The sequence below is a fragment of the Microtus ochrogaster genome, chromosome 1 (assembly GCF_000317375.1).
Source record: "Microtus ochrogaster isolate Prairie Vole_2 chromosome 1, MicOch1.0, whole genome shotgun sequence".
Lineage (NCBI taxonomy): Eukaryota > Metazoa > Chordata > Mammalia > Rodentia > Cricetidae > Microtus > Microtus ochrogaster.
The window spans coordinates 115585667-115610553 of record NC_022009.1 but is presented as its reverse complement, the minus strand read 5'-3'; positions in this window follow the sequence as shown (position 1 = coordinate 115610553).

The following is a 24887-nucleotide window of genomic DNA, read 5'->3' as shown; positions in this document are numbered from 1 at the left end:
CTCTGCCTCCCAAGAACTGGTATGAAAAGCTTGCTTTAAACGTCAATAGATCCAACTGCTGAGTTAACTTTAGCTGAATGAGCTACATAGAAGAGGTTGCATCTCTCTGCTATTTACAAGCTAGAGGTATGAACAAATGCATTTCATTGTGTGATAACAGAAACAGAGCAGGCACATCTGCGCTTGCCCACTAAGGTGAAAACCATGCACGTTGAAACAAATAGGATTCATTTGCTGAATGAAATTAGTATGTTATAAATAAATGTAAATTTACCACTATTCTCAGATTAGAAGACCTATTATTACTAAAAAAATGCTCACGTTGCTCAAAAATTATGTGGAGAGAATAGAAACTAGGTCGAAGCTCCAATGACAGAGAGAATTAGAAAACAAGTCTAAATTTCATAGGGAATAGCATTTTAAAGAACCCAAATTTCTTGAAGAAAATACAACTGAAGCCATCATACTTTCTAATTAAAACAAAAAACAGTCACAAATATGCAACAATCAGGCCAAGGTTGCTGAGGAACATTTGTAATGGGTAGGTGGAGGCTGGAGGAACACAGTAAATTCAAGACTATTCTGGATGATACAGTAAGAAAGAACAATAAAATGAACAGCAACAAAAACCGTTCAATACCAGTATGAAGACAGACTCAGACCAATGGAGCAGATTTCAGTGGCAGAGCAATAACACCACACACATAGTATGAAATGGTTTTCCATAAAGATGCCTACTAATTTACAATGGTGAACAGAGAGCTTCTTCACTGAATTATGTTGAATAAAGAACAAGATTAAATTGTACTTTCGTTTTATATAGCAAACAAAATAGCAATTCAAATTAGATAAAAATGGATTAGAGACTTGCATGAAACTTGAAAATATATAACCTTTAAAAAAAAACCACAGACAGAATCTTTGCAACATTAGTGTTTGCTATAATTTCTGGATATCACACAAAAGCACAAACAACACAATCAAAAAAATAAAAGAGGAGAAACATCACACTAAAAGGTTTCTGTATGGCAAATCAGCAATGAGAAGAGGCCTCCTAAAGGAAACATTTGTTTCAAAAGGAGTGCAATACCCAAAATATATCAGAACGCAAAATACTAACAAAAAAGTACAATTTTTACAAATAGAAAATATAGGGGAACAATCTAAATACATGATGACATGCAGGGAGCCGGAAAGGATCGCCATTGCAAGATGGCACCACATCCTGTCTTGTTGGTTATAAACAACTCCATATTTGGCTATGCCTTTGAGAGCTGCCTGTCCCCCGCTTCCGGAATGCGCTGTGGATATGGGTCCCTGGGCCTATCTCAATGCAGTCTGGTGTCAGCTGATGGTGGCAGCCAATCACAGGGTGACCCGTGTGCCAATTCCCTATATAGGCAGCTACCATTGTGCCCCCGGTCTCTCTCGCTCTCTCTAGCGTCTCTCTCTCGTGTCCCCCTCTAGCATCTCTCGTCCCTTTCATCTCTTTCTCTCTCTCTCTTCTGCTCTCTCATTTCTTGCCTCCCTTCGCTTTATGCTCTCCCTCAACCAAATGCACTCCAGTAAAGCGTGATCTGAGAAGAATCCTCATGTGTGGTGGGTGTTTCTTCCTCTCCGGTCAAGAAGCCCGCCTCAATGACAGATAAAGAAAATGTGGTATAGAGGCAGAGTAGAGTGTGATTTATTGTAGAAAATGCATAAGAAATGAGCCCACATGGTTAGGTGGGGTACAGATGCTTCCCAGTTTACATGACTCTCTGGTGTAAGATATCTGGATTAATCATACTCTCAGCAGCAATAAGTATATGGGGATTACCATGGAAGGAAATAAAATAGAGAGACATATTTGATGGCATGCAGTACAGTTAGAAAATGCATCCACTATCCAAGGATATCATAGAGCTAATAATCTCGTGTATACAGCTAAAATGTGAACAAAGATTGCATTTTCAGGGAGTTTTAGTTTAAAATTAAAGAAAATTACTAATGATATACAAACTAGTACAGACAAGTTGACTCTCCTGCATATGATAGAATCCAAATAAAAAAAAGAACACATACATATGATTCTAGTGTTTAGAAGGAAAAAAAATTAGAGACCAATGAGATGATACAAAGAATAAAGATTCCTGTTGCCAAACTTGATGATCTGCTTTCAAACCCTGGAACCAAAAGAAGCAGCTCCTGCAAATTGTCCCCTCTCCTCTACACAGATTCTGTGGCACACAGACATGAGTACACACACACACACACACACACACACACACACATATACTCACTAGGTAAAAACAAGTAAATACGACAAAAATTTAAAAAATTTAAATTAAGTCAAATTAATTGGCAATACTAAAGAAAGAATACTTGGCTTTCTTGGAGCAGTAGAGAGAGACTGGAATAATTTTTGGAATATAGCTTTCTGGAATAATTTTTTTTATCTCCTGATTTCAGCAGTAACTGCTTGGAATAATCTCAGCTGCAAGCTTAACGTTACTGCATTAGCGGTTGTCTGTGCGATGCTAACATAGCCTTAATGTAGTTACTTTAATAATGCAGTGTGTGCAGACGGAATGGAACTAACAGACTTGTCTTATAAACTTTAAGTTTAGTCAGCTGCTGAAGGCAGGGAAGATATTACACCATCTGGTTGCCTCACTAATCCAACTTTTGTTTTATGATGCTGGAATGACATAGTGTCTTTTCAGTTCAAAGACTAATTTGTCACACAAGTGCCAAATATTTAAGTGAAATTCTCAGTTTTCATTATGAAGCTTGGCACCATAAAGATTTGACAGTGCTCTCCCTATGCAGCAAGCTTTAAGGTCAGTTTTCAGGGATTCCAATAATACCATTTGTGTGTATTCTTTCCGATGATTCAGTTTCCCATCTCCCACTGCCCCACAAAGTGATCCATCAAGGCCACTAGTGAGAACTAACAGGGGAGAGGCTGAAAGGTCCTTAAACCTTAAGAGTTTGCACACAGCCATCGTGTGTGGCGTTCTATCGTGGATGAAAATCCGAGGGAGTCACACTCACAACAGCGCTGAACTCTGATTTGCCCAAATTTATAACAGGCAAGAAAAATGACCAACATAAATCTTATATCACTTTTCACAATGAAAACTTTTCAAATCTTCCTAGAATAAGGACAACACTATGCTATATAAACAACCACAGTTTTCAGGTTACCAGCTCTGATGGCTGCCTTGGTAGCTGCCTTGTGGTCAGTTCGGCGTTGATTGTTATCGATAAGTCTAATAATAAACATAAACAAACATTATCTCAATAAACAATTAAAAATACAAGAAGTGGGAACACAGACATGAAACTTAGTATCGGCTATCAAGATTCACTGCAGGGACAATGAAGATTATTCAACTTTTCTAACATGGGGAGCCTAAAACCAGTTTTCTTTTAATTGACAGGGGTGGGGGGAATCATGTTTTGTTTTTTTTTTTTTTAAAAAAAAGGTCTATTGTTAGGTTGTGGCATGCTATTTAGCTTCTCTCCCTGTTACTATAATAAAATGCCCTGACAGAAACAATTTAAAGTGGGGAAGAGTTATTCTGACTTACAGTTCAAGGGTGTAGCCACCATGGTGGGGACATCAAGGTTGCAGGAATTTGAAATGTCTGGTAATATTATCTCCACACTCAGGACTCAGATGATAGTGAATCCCTGTGCCTGGCTCATTTCCTCCTTTCTATAAAATCTTATGTGCAGGACAAAGGAATGGAGATATTCACAGTGGAAGCATATACCCATGTTAATTAACCTAAGCAAAATACTCCTCTACAGACATGCCCAGAGGACCACCGCTCAGGTGATCCCCTTGTCTCATCAAGTTCATGACTGAGATTAACCATCATAATTCAACCTCCTGCCAACTTAGCATCCAAATATACCAGTTTAAATCATGGTCTTGTCAGCAATGCCTGGATGTTTATCTCACAATCATAAGTATAACCTACCTTTGAAATCCCTTTAATCTTCTACAAGATGATAGTTTAAAAGTAAAACAGCAACATGTGTCTTAGTTAGGGTTTCTAGTGCTGCAATGAGACACCATGACCAACAAGCAAGTTAGCAAGGAAAGGAAGGGTTTCGTGGGCTTATACTTCAGGGCTGCTGTGCAGCACTGGAACTCAGACAGGGCAGAGTTCCAGAGGCAGGAACTGATGCGAAGGCCACGAAGGAAATCAGCTTAAAGGTTTGCTTCCCATGACTTACTCAACCCACCTTCTTATAGAACCCAGGAGCACAAGCTCAGGAATGGCACCAACCACTATGGGCTGAGACCCCTCATTGACCACTAAATGAGAAAATGTGTTACAGCTGAATCTCATGGAGACATTTCCTCAACTGAGGCTCCTTTCTTTGATCACACAAACCCAGCTAGTACATACAACATGTTACCTTAAACTCAGGCAAATTCTTAACTGTGAATGCCTATAGAAAATACAATTTACATTGTATTTTAATGCAATGGCTCAAAATAAACAGCCCAGTCCAAACTGGAGGAATAGGACATACCTCGCAATGATTGCATCAGACCAAGACCAAAGTCCTGCAGACAAAAAACAAAATCTTGTAGCTACAAGTCCAGCAAGTGGATTACATTTATAATATACAACCATATAGTCATATAATATATAATCAATTTATAATCATACTATAATCATGTTGGCTGAAATTGACTTGAGTACCCCACTGCACTCTGCCACCTGGCACACATACAACCCATCTTTGCACCAGCTCAACTTAATCCTTAAAGCTTTCTTCAGTGCATGTCCACGGTTATGGCATCTCAAGAATGCTGGGGTCTCAGTGCAATGGAGGCTTCATCTTCACAGCCTCACAATTTGGCCTTTTGGGGTCTCTTGGGAGGAACTCTGACCCTTGCACATATTACTTGGTCTCTGTTGTTCTTGAAAATTTGGTGAAGAATTCCATGAGCCTCTCAATGATTACAACTACTATGTCTACTATATGCTGACCATAAGATACATTTCCCTAGGCAGTTTCCCTTAAAGAGTACAGAGTCCCTTCATTTTATGCTTTCTTCCTTCAAATCAATTTGTATTTTCACAGGGTGGAGCCTTTGACAGGTAGAACTTAGTCCTCAGGAAGCTGTTCCTATTCTAGTACAGCACAGAATGTTTCTTCTCAGTGATGCTGGCTCCCTTGACAACTGCAGCTGCTTTCTCAACACCAATATAAAAGTTCTGTCTTGAAATTCTCTCTTTCAAACAGATTCATTGTTTTTAGATCAGCTTTAATCAAGTTGTTAGGACATGAAAAGAGAGAAATCAGATTCTTCAGCAAATATCACATGGATGACCTACATCCCAGTTCTGATAAGAGCCCCCTGTATTTCAGGTTTCTCCTGAAACCTCATGGGATAGACCTCCACTGTCTCAGCACCTTCATCTCTCAAGCTTCCAGGAGAATGACCCATTAAACTATGCTTACAGTATTTCAAGGAGTTTTCCAAATTTCCAAACCCATCTATGTTCCCCCCACAAACCATTTCCAAAAGACTATGTTCCACATGGTCTGATTTATTATAGTATTAACTCTACTTCTCATGACCAATGTTTGACTCAGTTTACTTCCCTGGAGCTGTGAAAAAATCCTCCAACAAATGTAACTTAAAGGGGAAGAGGTTATTTTGTCTCATAGTTCAGAAGTATAGTCCATTATGCCAGGAAATTAAGGAAGCAGGAGGTTGAATCCACAATCAGAAAGCACAAGGTGATGAATCCTTCTCCTTGACTCATTCTCTCCTTATATACAGCTCAGGTTGACAGCATAGGGAGTGGCGCTGCCCACAGTGGGAAGATCTCCCTACTCCAGTTAACCCAACCAAGTTAATCTTCCACAGCCACGAGTAGAAGTTCATCTCTTACGGTCCTCAGGTTGACTTCGAAATTAATCATAACAAATAGTAGCTTAGGAAAAATTTTGGCACCCTTAATAAACCTAAGCAACCACAGTTTTAGAGAAGCTAATTATATTGATTTCATAATCAGGTATCTAGAGAGATGATATTTTAATTTTATACTGAAAATTTAACATGTGTTTTCAACATAATTTAAAATTAAAGAATTAAAAAAAACTTTAGAAGAAACAGCACCATAATATCATACAGATTTTCATAGTGTACAATTAAAAACTAGATGGTAAAAAATCAGAAAAATTTTTCTATTAAAAAGTATTAAATAGCATAATCAAGGAGTGTGCTATGTAAATAAGATGAAGAGAAAACAATCATTGAATTATCAAAAAGCCAGCAGGAAGTCTAAATGCTGTTTTCAGGTTTTTAATTGAAACTAATTCTAAAAAAAGAAGTGGTTCAAAATTCTGCACTGTATATATGTTTTCCGATAATGTATGCTTTCACGGGGTAGCTATCTAGTAATAAAGTTTCCAAATTCTATTTTAAATGAATTATCAAACCAGCAGCACTTAGCATAGGCAAAAAGAATTTCTCAAATTATATTACCTTAAGCATTTTTAAAACAGCCTAAATCTTAGAAATTAACCTCTCTGCTCAGCCTGGTTTCCTTCATTCATCCATCCAAAAACAATTTAAGGAATGTTGCTGCTATACTTCCCATCATTGTTCCATAATAAATCTTGTGAAATAAGTAAAGCAAAAATCTATTGAGCATTTTCAAAATTTCTGAGTTTTAGCCTTTTATACCTTTGGAAAACTGTAAATGTCTCAGCCATGTAATACACTTGGTAATTAAGAAAAATGACATCTGATTGAAATTGCCACTAATAAAAGTTTTTTAGCTTTATTTGGAGCCAATTAAGAAGACCAGCTTCCCATATCAACGTTTAGTAATCCTAAACTCTGTAAAAATATTGCAATTTCAAACAATTTTTTAGCTTTTATGAATTCATGGAAATACAGAAAATTGAGATGGAAATTTGTCAGGGAGTTATTGACTACCATGCTGTCTGAAAAGATTTGGGAAGTGCACCAGAATTTTCTGTTTCTACAATAAAACAGAAGATTTGAGATATAAAGTTGCAAATCAACGAGTCAAAGGTAAATAGAGAATATGGGGAAAAGATGGATACAAAGGTAAAAGAATGTTCTATTGTTAATATGAAAGCAAGTGACTCTTACTAAAGTGAGTTAAAAACAAATATTTTAAATGGAACTCAAAACAGTGCAAGTCCAAGGGAACACAATACTTCCTTTTATTGATTTTTTTACTGAGCTCCACATTTTTCTTTGCTCCCCTCCTTGCCTCTTTCTTCCCCTTCAGCCCCTTCCCTTGGTCCACATGCTCCCAATTTACTCTTCCCATGTATGTTAGATCCAAGTATGTCTCTCTTAGGGTCCTCATTGTTGTCTAGGTTCTCTGATATTGTGATTTACAGGCTGGTTGTCTTTGCTTTATGTCTAAACGCCACTTATGAGTGAGTACATGTGATAATTGTGATAATTCTGGGTCTGGGTTACCTCATTCAATATAATGCTTTCTAGCTCCATCCATTTGCCTGCAAATTTCAAGATGTCATTATTTATCTCTATTGTGCAGTCCTCCATTGCGTAAATGTTCCACATTTTCCTTATCCATTCTTTGGATGAGGGGCATTTAGGTTGTTTCCAGGTTCTAGTAATGACGAACAATGATGCTATGAACATAGTTGAGCACATGCCCTTGTGGCACAATTGAGCATCCTTTGGCTATATTCCCAAAAGTGGTATTGCTGGGTCTTGAGGAAGGTTGTTTCCTAATTTTCTAAGAAATCGCCACACTGACATCCAAAGGGACTGTACCAAGTTGCACTCCCACCAGAAATGCAGGAGAGGAACACAGTACTTCTAAAGTTGTATTGTTCTATTTGTATTCCTTGGCTAACACACACACAAACACACACACACACACACACACACACACACACACACACAGGAAACTTGCAAAATAAAGGATATTTTAAAAAGTACATGTTCTGAGAATGGGATATCCTAAATTTTCCAAGTATTGCTTAGTAAACCAGGGTAAGAGATTATCTAATGACCATACAGGAAACAGTGAAGATTTAAAAGGAAAGTAAAATATTGTAGCTTGTAACTTCTACATTTCCAATAGAATAATTTTTATGTTTGAGATTGTAACATAATTACATAATTGTCTACTCCTTCCAGACCCTTTCATGTACCCCTTGCTCTCTTTGACATTCATGATCTCTTTTCTTTTAATAATTGGTGTGTCTGTGTGTTTGGTTCCTAAATACAGAAGTACAACATGCTTACCCCATATAACACTATGTGTATGTACATATGTTGAGAGCTGACATTGGTGTCTCATATCTAATTTGTGTGCTCTTCCCTGGGAAATACTCTTTCTACTGCTCTCAGAATTTGGTAACTGCCTATAGACCTTTATCTTGGAGTATTGATCTGTGGCCTTTCTCCCTTCCTTGTTAGCATGTCTAAAGTATCATCTTTATTCATGTCATGCTTATATGATTCCATTTTACCGACAGCAGCACTGTGATAGAGATGTGATAATGCCTACTGAAAGAGAAGCCCAAAGACCAAGGTATATAGCCTAGTGTCTGTAACTCTGAGTGAAATCTTCTATTCCTTCAGCCACATCCCTTGTCTGTACAGAAACGTTTTCTGATTCTGTAAAAGAGATGTTGAATTGTTGAAGTTACTAGCCATAAGAGTATTTTCATTCAAAGATTTTTCTTAAGCATCAATGAGCACAGCTTCCTCATTTAGGGAAGGCAGTGGATGTGATGTACCCTCAAAAGAAGTACACATATGTGTGTGTGTGTGTGTGTGTGTGTGTGTGTGTGTGTGTGTGTGTTATTTTAAAGGTTGGATGAAGTCAAAATAATGACTCTCTTTTAAAAATAAGTTTCATTTCTTATTTCTAATCATTATAATGTTTTATAAGCTATGAATCTGTTGAAAATTTTTACAGCAAAATCACTTCTTTAGTAAGGTTTGAAAAATATATTGGTATCTATCAAGTCTCCCTGTAATTTTTCAAATGTCCTCTTGTTCTAAAACTGCCTGTTGTGCCAATTGCATAAATTTGTTTTGATCTCTGGGTCACACAGCTTATTCTTGGCCTCAAACTTATTGGGTTTTTAATCCTCAAGTATGCCCTTGAATGGCAACCCTTGGACAGTGCAGTTGGCTGAAAAATATGGGCTCATCAAACAACTTCAAAGTAAGGACTGAAACCTTGAAATGTTAGAAGAAACTTCAGGATCTCGGTATAGGTAATGACTTCTAAACAAGGTTCCAATAGCTCAGACAATAATCACACACACACACACACACACATACACACACACACACACACACACAGAAAATAGCCGGTGATCCTGAATCAGATTAATGATAAAGGAAAACAACTAGCAGGATGAATAAACAAACTATAGAATGTGAGAAAATTCTTCATAGCTAGCCATATGGCAATGAGTTAGTTACAGAATAAATAACCAAAAAAACAAGCAGTCTGATCAATGAATGGGCAAATGATCTAAACAGACACATCTGGAAAGTAGGAAATCGACAAGTAAGTATGTAGGAAATGGTCTACAACTTCATCTATCAGAGAAATTCAGATCAGGAGACACAGCGATTCCATCTCACCATAATCAGAATGAATATAATAACAAAAAAATGTTGACAAGGAGTAGAGGAACAGAACTCTCTGCAAAAAGAACATTTAAAAGACTGAAAATAGGGGCTCGAGAGATAGCCCAGTGGTTGGGAGAACTGGCTGCTCATCCAGAAATTCCAGGTTCAATTCACACATAGCAACTCACCACGGTCTGTAATTCTAGTTCCAGGAGATCCTACACTCTCACACAGATAAACATACAGGCAGAACACCAATCATATAAATAAAATAAATAAATCATTTTTAAAAACTGAAAGTAGAACTTCCAGGTAATCCAGTCATACCACTCATATACCCAAAATTTGAACACCTGCTTAACCATGTTTATGGTATCACTATACAAAGTCTCAAGTAGTACAATCGACTTAGAGGCCCACCCTCAGACAAATGGGTAATGAATATTTGTAATAAATCCACAGTGACTTTTATTCAAAAATAAAGAAAAATGAAGCTTTCTCCAATTGATAACCACCTTCAAATGAAAACTTAATTTTCTCCAAAGGAATATCACTGAAGAAATAAAATATTCTTAAGGATAGATCACATGCCCATGCTCAGCAGTAAGTGGCCAATACAAAACAAACTCAATGACATCTTTTGAGTTTCCTGTAAGCCAAAGTTTGTTTGCTTGTTAATATTATTTCATTTATATGTATGAATATATAAATATTGCCTAAATGTATGTGAGAATATATAAATAGCCTTTTTATCCTACAGTTCTTTTGTGTATATATTATGGCTTCCATTTTACTGTTTTAATGAGATTTCTTAGAGTGCAAATGAAAGCTCTCTGTTTCTTGTACTTTCTCTTGGGCCCTTTTGTTGTTTGTTTTGGCCTAGTCTTATGTGTTAGTTTTTGTTTTATCTTATAATATTTCATTTTATATTATTTCATTTTATCATTATCCCTTAAAAGCCTATTTGTTTCCTAATGAGAGACAGAAAGAGAGTGGATCCAGATGGGATAGGATGTGGGGAAGAACTGGGAGGAGAAGAGGGAGGGGGAAATGTAATCAGGATATATTATGTGAGAAAAAATATTTTTTTCAATAACAGAAAAAAAGAAAAAACTACAAAGCTTTCAAAGCTATAGAAGTTCAGAAAGATAAAATAAGAATGCACAATTCCACTGTTTATCTTGTTATTTCTTCTTATTCTCAGTATTGAATTCCTAATAAGTCAATTCTAAAAACAATACATCCCAATAAGCAATATTCATATAGTCAATCTAAGTCTCATTTAAATTTTTATAAATGTAACCTACGTAATGCACGTCATTATCTTGTACTGCAGGCTAATGACTATTATTTACATTCCTGACGTCATTTAAGGAAATAAGAAATCAAATTTAAAAGGTCATGTAAGGATTACACAGATGCGAAATGATGAATGCTAATAAAGAGAGTGAACAAGTTTAACTATAAACTCCTGCCTAGAACTGCAGTTCTCAGATGCTACTTGGCCTTACAGGCTCGCAAGTTAGGCTGATAGTTTCGCCAACATTGACCAAAGCCATTTAAAACAGGCAGCAGGAACTTGAACGGCATTTTCCTTGCCCTCCACAGCTCACAGGACCAACAGTGAGTGAGGCGCGGGGCAGGTGTTCTGTGAGTCACATGCAGTAGCTTTGTTTATATTTAAGCAAAGATGGGCACAGAAGTACAGGGAAATTCCAAAAGAAGGGAGGAGGACCAACTCAAAAAAGACAGGTTGTGAAAAGCATACGGCAGTTTACTCGCTCACAATTCAGTTAGATATATAATCGGAGGTATCGTAGAGTACCTGTGATAGGAAAGAAGAGATGGGAACACTTGAGGCGTAGGACTAGGAAGAAAAGGATGGGTGCAGGGGAGACGTTGGTGGGTAGATGGGTTCACCAAAGCTAAGGACATATGTAAAAGATTTAATCATACTATTTAACAAACTCAAACTATAACTGTTAAAAAAAAGTTTATATATAACTACCCTCCCCTGTATGAGTGTGCAATGCCACTCCCAGAATGCACAGATTATCAAATTAGAATTTACTGTAAGGAATTGGATACCACAGTGAGAGAGGCTTCCAAAATTCAGCTGTCTTAGAAAAGTACCACAACTATTTCCAGGAATGAAGTTTTTATAATCTTAATATTTACGAATACTACTACACAAGGCTGCACTCAAATTATTTTGTATGTGGACTATCTCCAGTAGCCACATAAGATGCAGCAGAGAGTGAAAAACAGCACAATTACTAAATGGGTCTCAGTTCTCCTTTTGAGATTGACAGCTATGCTTCCAAGTGTTACCTTTTCCCAACACTTCTGTTTTATTTTTTTTAATTTGCCTTTGAATAAGAAATTACTCTTGTGTCTTTGAATCTGTTGAGAAGACAACAATTAAATATGCCTCCTAGCTTTGTTAGAAGGCTTATTTAAATCATTCTACCTAAAACAGATTTTACTTCTTAAAAAAATCTCACAAAAAACATTAACACAATCTTCTTTTAATTATTATTTTTAGATTATAATACAGCCACATTTCTTCCTTTCCGTTTCTCCCTCTTTACCCTCCTGTACAAACTTCCCAGTCTCCTTCAAACTCATGGTCTCTTTTTTCATTAATTGTTGTTGCTGATGTGTGGACTGAGCACCACAGACAACAGCTACAATTAAAACGTTAGGTAGTTTAACAGAGTAAATCAAAGTTGAAATAGAACCTCTAGTCAGATGCAGTGACACGTGCCTGCAATCCAGCACTGGGGGATGTGAGCAAGGAGGAGACGAAGCTCAAGGTCAGCTTGGATCTTATTACGAAGAAAAGGGGAAAGAGAAGAAGAAAATAAGAAAATAGTAGAGACTGTCAAGGGGAATTTTAAAAAAAAAAAAAACCAATAACCAAGAATTGGTTTTTCTGAAAATAACTAATCATTTAGATACTTAGATGAATTTAAAAAACGTAACACACACACAGAATTCAGCAAATAAATATTGGATAATGTAATCTTAATGGTAATATATTTAAATACTCAAGTATGAACAAATTATGCATATTTATATAAGACTATAAAACCATTTTATTTGGCCAGGATTTTGATGTTATACATTATTATATACAACAATAAAGAAAAATGAACATAAGTCCAAAACACAAACCACACTCAACCATATTCAAATCCAAAACAAAACTGCGTAACTGGCTGAGTTTATAAGCCCTGATTTTATAGCTGGGTCAGAGACCTGAGATTTCTTCCAGATACAATGGCTTCAATGCTTCCTTAATTTCTTCATCTAATTAATCAAAATATTAGTGATGTCCCTTCATGTACAAGTGAAGAGTCATTACTTAATATGAGTAAGACATTCTGAAATAATTGAAGAGCCCTACCATCCTCAAAGGGAAACATTTTTCTTGTTTCACAATTGGTTGTTTATTAAAAAAAAAAAAACTCGCCAGGAAAGTAGCATTTTACAATAACTGTTTTTATTGTTAAGGGGTCCACACCCCTTCCTGACTAACAGAATACAGAATGAAAGACAAATGAACATCGATTTGAACTTTAGTATGAAAAAGGGAGGTTGGAAAGGATGGAAGCAGCCTCGCAATGTCCTGCAGCTTTTACCCTGGGTGAGTGAACAGGAAGCAGAACAATGTTATTACTGAAGCTAAGAACTTTGTCAAAGGCCAGCCATGTTTTACTTTGTGAGTGAGAGAGAAAAATCTTCGGTTTGCTGTTATTATGCACAATCCTAATACAGTGGTTCAAGAGTTCACCAGTGAGCGAGAGAATTAAATATGAGTGCATGAGGAGAGTTTCCTCGCTCTACGAGACATAGGCTTAGGTACTTGTCCAGGAAAGTATATTTCCTCAAGCATAGCAATTGGATTAACTCATGTTTCTTTTATTGAGTTTCTTATTTTGAATGGAATGCTTTATCTTCTGGTTCCTTCAACCTTTCACAATAGAGCCTTCCTGTTTCCAGCTGGATTTCAGCATAGGTGATAGTGTTAACTTAAACGTATTTAAATTGACTGTCAAAACATGACTTGGTAAGAATCCATTAAAATAATCTCCCAAATGCCCTGATGCATTAAACATTTTCAGGTACACCCATATAGCAGGCAGGGGATTGTTTATCTCCACTTTATGAATAGTCTTCAATGGGAAAAAAAAGGAGCCCAGAAATTGACAGCTGGTCCAGACAGAATTTCCACAGACTTAGTGTGTGCTTGCACAGAGCTTTTGTTCTATTTGTATGGATAATAATGTGATTCCTTAATTAGTTTTGGAAGGCATCTACTGCAGACTGAATGCTGCCTGGCAAACACTCAAGAAATGCAAGGTTACAATTAATTTTTCTTTTTGGAGGGATATTCTTTAAGAAACGAAATATTAAATATTTTTCTAATATTTTTAAATATTAGAAAAAATTGTCTCTTCATAAAATATTAAAGTGATGCAACAATCAAATATTTTTTGCCATTTTGTTTAATTAAAATCGAGTTCTTGAAGACTCAAGTACATATAAATTAGGTATGAAATAGCTAATATACAAATTAAAAAGTACCAACAAAAGCAAGATATCAAAGATCTACTCATTGCATAAGCTTATATAATGAATTCTCTAAAATGCCTGTTTATATATTACACATTAATTTCTTTATCAAAGTAAGTATTTTCACACAATATAATTCCCATATCTAATATGTGGTAAAAAGAAAGGGTTGTTGAAATAATTTTTTAACAATCACTAGTTTTATTAGAGTCATTTAACAACACAAACGAATAAAAAAATGACTTTTTTTTAGTTCTTTGTATCTTTTTGGCACTAGTAATCCCTGCATGAATAAAGTAACAAAATCTACTTTTCATATTATGCAAAATGTTTATATATATATATATATATATATATATATATATCATTAATTGTATTCATAGCAGTCTTCTTATGAGATTCAGAATTTACAAAGATTAATAGGAACTCTGTCATCAATGAGCCTGGAGTACATGGCCATTAAAGCAAATACCTATGTGGTTGTCATTTCACAGAAACTAACACCACTGATGGCTACAGTCTAGGAGGTAGGAAAAGTTTACTTGGGAATGATTGAAGCTTGTACTGAACAGAATTTACCGAGCAGGGAGAGAGCATTCAAGTTCACTGTCTAACACAACAGGGAGAAAGTGACCAAGGTGTCTGAAGTGAGTGTAAGAAGTGGAATAGTGGGATGTATCTGGAAATGGAACAGAGTAGTAGCAGTTGAAAACCACATCATGGTAAACCCTCAAGTGCTTATGGAAAGCATTGGATCCATATTCAGTAGAGAAAAGAAACATGACTTTCAAGAAAAAAAATTTGAAGAATTTCTAATCAATAGTTCAGTGAAGAAAGTGCACCTTGAGAGAGCAAACAGCATAAAATAAATTCATTGTTTATAAGTCACTATTTCCTTAAGCAAACTTCTTAAAACATGTGAATTACATGATTAACAGTGGCACGAATAAGCTGATGGAAGCATATTAAGATGCAGAAATATGTACAGATAGTATCAGCATACAATGAGTTCTGGGAGCAAGACCATAAGCAGTATCCTAAATGCATAGTGATTGCAGAAGATGATTGCAAATTTTAAATATAACACTAGCAATTTTCCATGCAGAAAAAAATTAGTGAAGTGAAATATAAGTGAACAATTATTTGTAGGCAGGGTGTACTCATCTCTCCAATTACAAGCTATATCATGTGTTGTTTCTAAGTATGTATATTCATATCTCAGGTGCACAGGTGCTGAAATTTCAGGTGCATCTCTGAGTAGAGGCATTGTGTTCTACACTGCTTTCATGGTCAATAACTATAGCTAGTTTCATGCTTTTTAATGAGGTAAATTATCCACAAACTTTACATGAATCAAATTTCTGTAATTTCAAGAAATTCAAAGATTCTACTCCAATGAAAACTCTTCAAGATTTGCATCATTGACCGATATAATTACTTAGTTTTGTATGCTTGCTGAAAAGTATGTGCTACCTGAAAAGTCTGATAATAGCTAATTCAGCTCCCTGCACTTTAAAATCATAGATTGTACACCGGAAGAGTTATAGAAAAATAGAGGAATTTTCAAGCAATGTGGTTCACCAATGGCCTCCTGTGAGAGGAAGACTCCACAAATTATTCGAGAAAGAAGGTTCTGTGGTGAAATGAACTAGGAGACTACCCTGTATAATATTTTCTTTCAGATGGCTTTGGTTAGTTTTAAATGCCAACTTTCCACGACTTAGAATTACCTTGGAAGAGGGTCTAGAGTAAATGTCTTTGTCAAGTTGGTCTGTGGCCATATCTATTTGAAGTTATCTGATGGTTAATTGCTGTAAAGAGACCCAGGACATTGTGGATAATTGCATTCCCTAGGTAGGGAGTCCTGCTTATATAGATCTCTATTGGACAGAAGAAAGATAGTTTGTTGCAGGGGAGGGGGACTGCTTGTTTGTCCCAGCCACCCAGAACCAAAATAATCACACAAAAACTGTATTAATTAAATCACTGTTTGATCCATTATCTCTAGCTTCTTATTGGCTAACTCTTACATCTTAATTTAACCCTTTTCTGTTAATCTGTGCATCACCACAAGGTCATGGCCTACCAGCAAAGTTTCAGCACATCTGTCTCCAGAGATGGCTCCATGGTGCCCATCTGACTCTGCTCTTCATTCTCTCAGCCTTCAGTCCAATCTTCCCCAACTACCTAAGTTCTGCCCTATCAACAGGCTAAGGCAGTTTATTTATTCATTAATGGTAATCACAGCACACAGAGGGCACTCCCACATCACCTCCCTCTTCTTAAATTTGTGTCAAGAAACCAAGATCCATACCAATGCAAATTATTCACAACTGTGAGCTCATGAGTGTGAAGGCCGTGTCCCTGTTCCTTAAAGTAGATCCCCAACTCCTGGTTCAGACAGTCTTGCTGCTCCCTCTCCATTAGAGGAAGGGGTTGTGATATAGATGTCCCCTTTGTGGCTGAGCACTCCACAATCATTTCATCAGTTGCTAGTCTCTATGGTAACCACCCAGCAAGAAGAAGCTTTTCTGACTCTGCTTTTCTTTCACTATGCTTTTAAATGTGCTACAGCTTTTTCATGTTTATTTGCGTAGGGCAAAACGAGGCAGTTTTACTCGTGACTTGAGCAGTTTGGGCTCACGTGCTTTAATGTTCCATATATTGGTCCAGACGTCTCTTCTCTAATCCTAAGATCCACATTTGTGTTAGGTTCGTCAGAATGTGGGGGGAGGGATCCTTTAAAAACAAGTCTCAGAGCAGGAAACAAAAATTATTTATCCACAAAAGTCTTAAAGTCATTGGGAGAATTTTTTTTTGATGATATGTGGAAAACACATTGCAAAAAGTAGAGTCGCACATAACATCAGCCACAGACAGACAGTTCAATTAGTATGGACTCTATACATCAAACATTTTTTTTTTTTTTGGTTTTTCGAGACAGGGTTTCTCTGTGGTTTTGGAGCCTGTCCTGGAACTAGCTCTTGTAGACCAGGCTGGTCTCGAACTCACAGAGATCCGCCTGCCTCTGCCTCCCAAGTGCTGGGATTAAAGGCGTGCACCACCACCGCCCAGCGACATCAAACATTTTTAATGATCATGAACAATCTAATATTTTAAGTGATCAAAAGCTAGTGAATAAATGAGTTGGATTAAAAAAAAATAGGAAAGCTTTTTCCCTTGCTGCAGAAACAGGCATCTGCCTTCTGCACACAAGAGATTGAGATTCTTGCAAAGCCATCTCCAGAAACAGCACACGGTCAGGAAAGGATGCTTTCCCAAGTGAAACAGCTGTGTGCTGGTGTAACCATTATTAACTAGAACCCAAAGCCGCTTAATTACACACCATAAAAATGGTCTCTAAAAATTTTAATCTTGCTATTTCTCACTCACCAAGATATCTAGGCACAAGAACAATTGTCTACAAGCCATGGTGTAAAATATTTCTTTTATTAACAAGTAGAAGAAAACCAGCAGAAGCTGATTTAACACAAATGTGTTCTTTTAGAATAAGGCATAATCCGTTTCAAACACAAATGAATCATACAGCTATGTGAGGATGTCATCATGTCTCTGTGTCTTATTTCTGTATAACTTCCTATCTCAGGAATAATTACCTAAATGCGTAAAGTTATATAATATGGAGTTATGTGGACTTGTATCCTCTCTCTGTGGACATACCAAAATGATGTGATCTTCTGCACCCTGACAGTTGCAAAGAAATCCCTAAGAATAACATTTCCTAAAAATGTTTGGAAGATGCGAGTTGAATGTGAACCAAAACAGAGTAATTTAGAATGAAGAATAAATGATTCCCCAGAGGAAATCAGATCTTTTTTTTTTTAAAGAATCCAGAGTGAATGCTAGTCAGACAAAACGACAGATGTCCACCACACGCCCCTGTCTCCTTGTTGTAGGCAACATGGGTCCGGTCCACTGAAGTTTCATCCCTCTAGAGACCACTTTGTATTTCAAAATTACTGTTTGCAAAAATCACATTAGACTACCAAGTGTACAACTGCCTTGATATTCAACACAGAGGGCTGTGTTAAACAATTTACACAGCAGCAGGTGCATGTCTCCTGAATAGAAGAAGCGAACCTTCCATACAGAAGCCGACCTTGTCAGATGCCGCAGGAAGGAAACTGCTTTATGCACAGTTGATGTTGAGCTGCATAATAATAATATATCCCACAATTGCATGTGAGCTGTGCTAAGTGCCAGGTTTAGCAAAAATCAGTGTGATACTTCTCTGAGAAATGAAGCTAACAATTATTTTCAAATTTAATGCTAGTTAAAACTGATTGTTATAGAACAATTTCCCCCACACAGTGTTGGAAAGAAATGTGTGCTTTCTTTTTTTCATAATCGTCTTAAATAAAGCCAGTGAATCTCTCCATTTTAAGTTAGTTTTCTGTGAGGAAATCACTTTATGGAACTTTGGAAAAGACAGACTGATGTCAAATTACAATGATACCATTGGCAAGCTTCATAACCTTGGCAAAATTTCCTACCACTAAGTCCTCAGTGGACTTAACTACAAAACAGGATCACCATCTCTACCTGAGTCCAGAAATAATCAAGGGATTCTTGGAAAACTTTTAATGTGCTCAAAGCTAAAAGGCATAAAATGCAAAGCAAATCTCAGAGCATGGCTCAACTTTAAATACAGAATGTCCCCTAAAAGCCCATAAGTTAAAAGCTCAGTGCTAGGTATAGCTCTTTTAAATGGGGCTTTGGAGTGTGGGGCTCACTGAGGGTGCACTGGCCTTCAAGAGAATGATGACAGGCCATTGTTCTCTTTTGCCCCCTGGCTTGTGACATTAACGTTTGGCTATGTCACAAGACCCCACCAGAATGTGGTGTCCTTGCCAGAGGCCCACAGCAATAGTGCCACCTGCTCTTGGACTAAAACTTTGAGAATTTTGGCCCCAAATCAATCTTTCTTTTTGAAAGTTAATTGTCTTGTATATATTGTTATAGTATGGAAAGCCAACACAAGAACAGCACAATCGACACATTTCAATAAAACCTTAATGATATGAAGTAAAATTTTACAGAAATATTAATTCTGGGTACTAGAGATATAATTCAGCAGTAAGAGCACTCTGGTCCTTTGGGGGTGAACCCTAGTTCTGTTCCTAGCATACACATCACAACAACCTATAGCGTTAGCTTCCAGTGACCAGACACTTTCTTCTGTACTCCATGGGCACCTGCACATGAGAATCATAGACAAAGACAGAGACAATACATACTGCAAAAATAAAAATTAAAATTATTTTCAATACTATTGTGGAGAAATAGTGATCATATAACTTTTTATGAAAATCTAGTGTAAAAACTTTCTAAATTTCTAAATATATAAAAACAGTCTAAATGGAATTACCTTATAATGGGAGGGTACAACGCAACTAGACATTGTATGATATCAATTACAATTCATAATGCCAGGAATGGGTTACAGTTTTTTGAATCGCTGGCCAAAGGGGTCTGGGTCAATGTTAGTTAGTGATTACTGTGGAGGTTTGAATAGGCATGATCCCCTATAGACTCATGTGTTGGAATGCTTGGACCATCGGGAGTGTCCCTGTTAAGAGCTGTGGCTTTGTTGAAGGAAGTGTGTTACTATGGGGGTGGGCTTTGGGGCCTCATCCAAGCTACAGCTATATAGTACACAGTCTCCTTTTGCTGCCTATGGATCAAAATGGAGGACTCTCAACTCCTTCTCCACACCATGTCTGCCTGCACACTGCTGTATCCCACCATTGTGATAATGGCTTAAACCTCTGACATAGCAACCCAGCCCCAATAACGTGTTTTCTTTTATAAGAGTTGCAATGGTCATGATGATTTCTCACAGAAATAGAAACCTAAGACAGAGATTACCCTCCACAACTTGAAAGTAAGTCCTGAAAACACATACTTATATCACAGAACATGAAGAAGCCTATCTGGTACTCAGCTAGGAGCTTTAAACTTACAGCCAGTTTTCATCATCCTGAAAGGTGCTATATAGGTTACTAGAAGAAAAAAATATCTTTTATCCTTTATTACCATGCTGCCTGGAAAGTGATAGCATGCCGCAAAAGTTTTATCAATTTTAATTTATTTCATAGAAAGTATTTTTAAAGCTCCTTGGACTTAAAAATATGTTACTTCTTTCTTTGGAAACATTACTTCTTAGATACCATTGTAACCAGGATTGTCCTTCTTTGGGTGCTAGATAGCAGGTGTAATGAGTCTCCAGGACATAACTCAAATAAAAAAAAACTAACTTGGAGGCATCATATTTTCAAATAAACTTCAGGCCAACTTGTTCAAAACATATGAAAATTAATGTCACTGCCTTGTTGAAACGCATGTTACAAGAACCTAAAATTGTGTGTGTCATCATTCTGCATATAAATATGCATTATGAGTCGTCCTTTAGTTTTATCAACCTTGGTGACCTGCTAGATTAGCAGCCGTTTAGATTTTTCTTCAAGCACAGAAGAATGATATTGCATAGAAAATCATGCATTTTTAATGTGCTATTGAAATTTTAATTTCAAAGGATTTCTTAGTTTCACAGCAGAAGGCTAATATGAAAGTACTCCTTAATAAATTTGACCAGGCTAAATAAATTTGCAATCAGAAATGCTTTCTGTCTATTCACATCTAACATTGTCCTGCAGTCTCCCACTTCAACTATTTTCACATTTTCCAAGTGCTAATAAATAAAACAGCGATGAATAGATCTTTAGGATGAAAGCTAAAGCCCTCGTATTTCAGTATGGCTTGCACTCAAAAGTGATATGTTTTTATTTTCCTGTAGCTTTCCTTTCTCTAATTTTAAGTACTGGTTGTTCTCGATTCTTTAGAGCTTTGAAAGCATCCTGACATTTTAAGTTTTACTGTACCACTTCATAACTAATGCATCTGCTGTGTTTAAGTCAAGGGAAAGAAAGCAAAGGAGGAGGAAGAGCTGAAAGCAGAGCCTAGTCTTTGTTCCCACCGTGTGCAAATATGTCTGCCACTGCAACTCACTGCTAAAACTATTACTCTCTCAAAGATTTTAGTAATCTTTCTTCTGGAATGACCAGAATATAATCCACTCATGATAACATCCAGAATAACAGATATACAGAGCCATGTTTTGATAGAAGCTATGTATCAAAAACTTAGGTTCAGTAATGTATTTACACTAATATTAAAATAGATTTTCTTCTCACATAATACATTCAGAATATGGTTTCCCCTCCTACTCCTCCTCCCAGGACCTTCCCCACATCGTCTCCCACCCAGATCCACCTCAATAGAAAACAAATAGGCTTCTAAGGGATAATAATAAAATAATATGAGCTATAATGAGATAAAACTAACACATTGGAATAGGACAAAACAAACCAACAGAAGGAAAAGAGCCCAAGAGAACAAGGGAGAAGGCACAAGAATCAGAGACTAACTCATTTGCACTTTCGAAGATTCCATAAAAATATCAAGCTATGATATATAACCAAAGGACCCATGGAGGCTTTGTGCTTGCTGCCTCAGTCTCTGTGAGTTCAGATGCGCTTTCATCATGTTGATTTAGAAAGCTTTGTTTTCTTGGTGTCCTCTGTTCCCCGTGGCTCTTATACTCTTTCTGCCTTCTCTTCTGCAGAGTTCCCTGAGCTCTAAGGGGAAGAATTTGATGGAGATACTATTTAGGGCTGAGTGTTTCATGGTCTCTTACTCTCTGCATATTATTTGGTTGTGGGTATCTGCATGTGTTTCCATCTACTGCAGGATGAAGTTTCTCTGATCATGACTTAGCAAGGCACTGATCTATAGATATAGCACAATGTTATTAGGAATCATTTTATTAAAGAGTAGAATCTGAGTATTTGGTTTTGCATTGGGTCCCTGGGGTTAGTCTCAATTTTTTAGTCGCGCAAGCAGTGTCAGATGTCGGTTTACTCTACTTTTTAAGAACCATATGTTAAAGTCTATAAATTATTGCTAAGTTCACTATTATGAAAAACATAATAAACTATATAATTATGCAATGCAAGCTATTTGGGAAGCAATGCAGTTATAACATGTAATTGTTCATAGACCTCAGGTTTGACAGTGCTCTCAAACTTCAACTCATGCTCCAGGGGTCTGACTGTCTTCCTTTCTTCATGCCAGCTCTACAGATTTCAAGCCTTGTTATCCAGCCCCTACAATTGCTTTAAAGATTAAAAAAAAATATCTTATTGGTTCTTCCCTAGGCTTCTGGAGCAGAAGTCAATTCATTAATGCATTATTGTATGCTACCCCCAAAAGTCAAGTACCAAAAGTACCCCAAACAACACCAATCTATGCACATTTTAGTGTCTACCCAGTACGGGAATACCTTTATAAAATGTGATATAGTCCATCATTCTCCTAGACTAGATATTTTATTACTAGAGATTCCTTTCTGCCTATAGTGAAGAGAATACAAAATTAAGACATGGGGGAATTCTACATTTAAGCTAGAGCTCACATATGTGAAACTAGAATAAATTCTGGGGGACTGTGCATTGACTGCTATGCCTGAAAGAAGAAAGAAAGGGAAAGAACTCCAGGAGATGCTGAAATAAAGTATTTTTGTTTATATGACAGTTCAAACATCTTAATATCTTATTATTTTGCAAGTAATGAAGGGGCATTTTAAATCATAAACAATTATAAAGACTGATCAAAATAGATATTGGAATATGTTATCCCAAGACAGGACATTATCTAGTTGGTATATTTTTATTGGTATTATTTATTTGCCTTGAAAAGTTCTGTTCCATAACAATTTTAATAATGCTTCTCTATAACTTATTGTGACAATAAATATTCGACCAATGAACACAGTTACTTCTATACTATACATATATTGTTGAATGTTATTCTCCAGGTGAGGAAATAATTACTACAAACAACAAGTGAATAAATTAGTTCATAAACTTCTTAATTTTAAAAATGGTTAGTCAGATGTGGTAGCAGAGATTTTAAACAATCTTGGTTGCATGTGCTAAGATTTAACAAGAGGAAAGTACCTAAAAGTCTTAAGAACTGTAGTCATTTATGTTTCCTGAAAATACTGTTGAAGCGCATCATTGATGAGCTCATCAAACAGAAGCCGCTGGTGGGTAAGCGCATACCAAGCATGTGCTTGAAATCAATGACATCATAATTTACTTTTAAGAAAAATGAATAATAGACAGTTAAGGAAGACAGTAGAATGAACTGTTTGGTGAAGCAACACCCCTAAAATTGAATTTTCTTAAAATACTTGTCTCTTTAATTCTTTATAATGTCAAATGCCTAAGTAGCCTTCCTATTTTGTTGACAGGTCAACAGTGGATTTGTTCATTGGTTTTATGAAAACCTCCTTTTGCGAATGACATGCAACATGAGAAAGTTGGGATTGTCCAAGGGATTACAAGCATTTGTGGGGTTTTGCCTTTAGCCACTGCCTTGGTTAGCACCTTACTGGATGTGAAGTATTAGAAAAGCCATGCATATCCTTCTTTTCTTCCTTTACATCAGCTGCCTTGAACTACTGGTAGTTTCTAGCCCTCTGACTTATCAACTGGAAATCTAATTTTAGAAATGGATTGTGTCTCCAGCAAGAGGAAGGGGGCTATGCTAGTAGATGGAGAGAAACAATGACATACAAAAACAGTGGATAGAACAGAGCGTTTGTTTTTGAGATTATAATATTATTACAACTCTTCTCTCTTCCCTTTCCTCCAAACCATCCCATAAAACCCACCCCATTCTCCTTTAAATGAATGGCTGCTTTTCTCACTAATTATTATTGAGTGCATATGTGTGTGTGTGTGTGTGTGTGTGTGTGTGTGTGTGTGTGTGCGTGTGTACATACAGATATATGTATGTATGTAATTTTAACTATAGCCTTTTCAGTCCATATAATCTTACGTTTATGTGTGTATCAGGGCTATTTGGCAATGGACAACCAAGTGGTGTTCTTCCCTAGAGAAGACCAGGTCTCTTGCTCCCTGCCTTCCTGGGTAACCTATAGTTCTTTATGTAGGGTAGAGGCTTTGTGGGTTTCTCCATGCATTTTTGCATGTCCATAGTTGCCATCCATAGTCTTTTGAACAGTGGGATATATGCAGCCTTTTCTTCCAACAAGCACTACTGGTTACTATCTCTTACTTATCTGTTATTTATCTCTTCATGTATTAAGTCAACGTTGCTTTTCTGACCTACCTGTCCTGCAATTGAAGTCTCACAGCATAAGCTGCAGGGATGGCTCAGCAGTTAAGAGCACAGGCAGCTTTCCCAGAGACCTTTCATTCTCAACACCCACATGGCTTCTCACAACTGTCTGTAACTCCAGCTCAAGGGCATCTGAGATACTCTTGTGGCCTGTATGAACACCAGATACCCATGTAGTACACACATAAATACATGCTGGCCATGCATTCATATGTACAAAATAAAATGAATAAATCTTCTTTAAAGTATCACAACCATTTCAAGTAATTTTAAAAAATGTTGAGAAGTGGTTTTGAGAAATGATCAGCACAGAGATCTGCAGTTCCCACATCCAGACACAGCTCTGCCACACACCAACAGAGTTAACGTCGGTCACCCTGGATCTGCTTCCTCACTCCAAAGGCTAACCACCGAAGTGTAGGGGAGAAAAATACAATTAAATATAAAGCACATTATA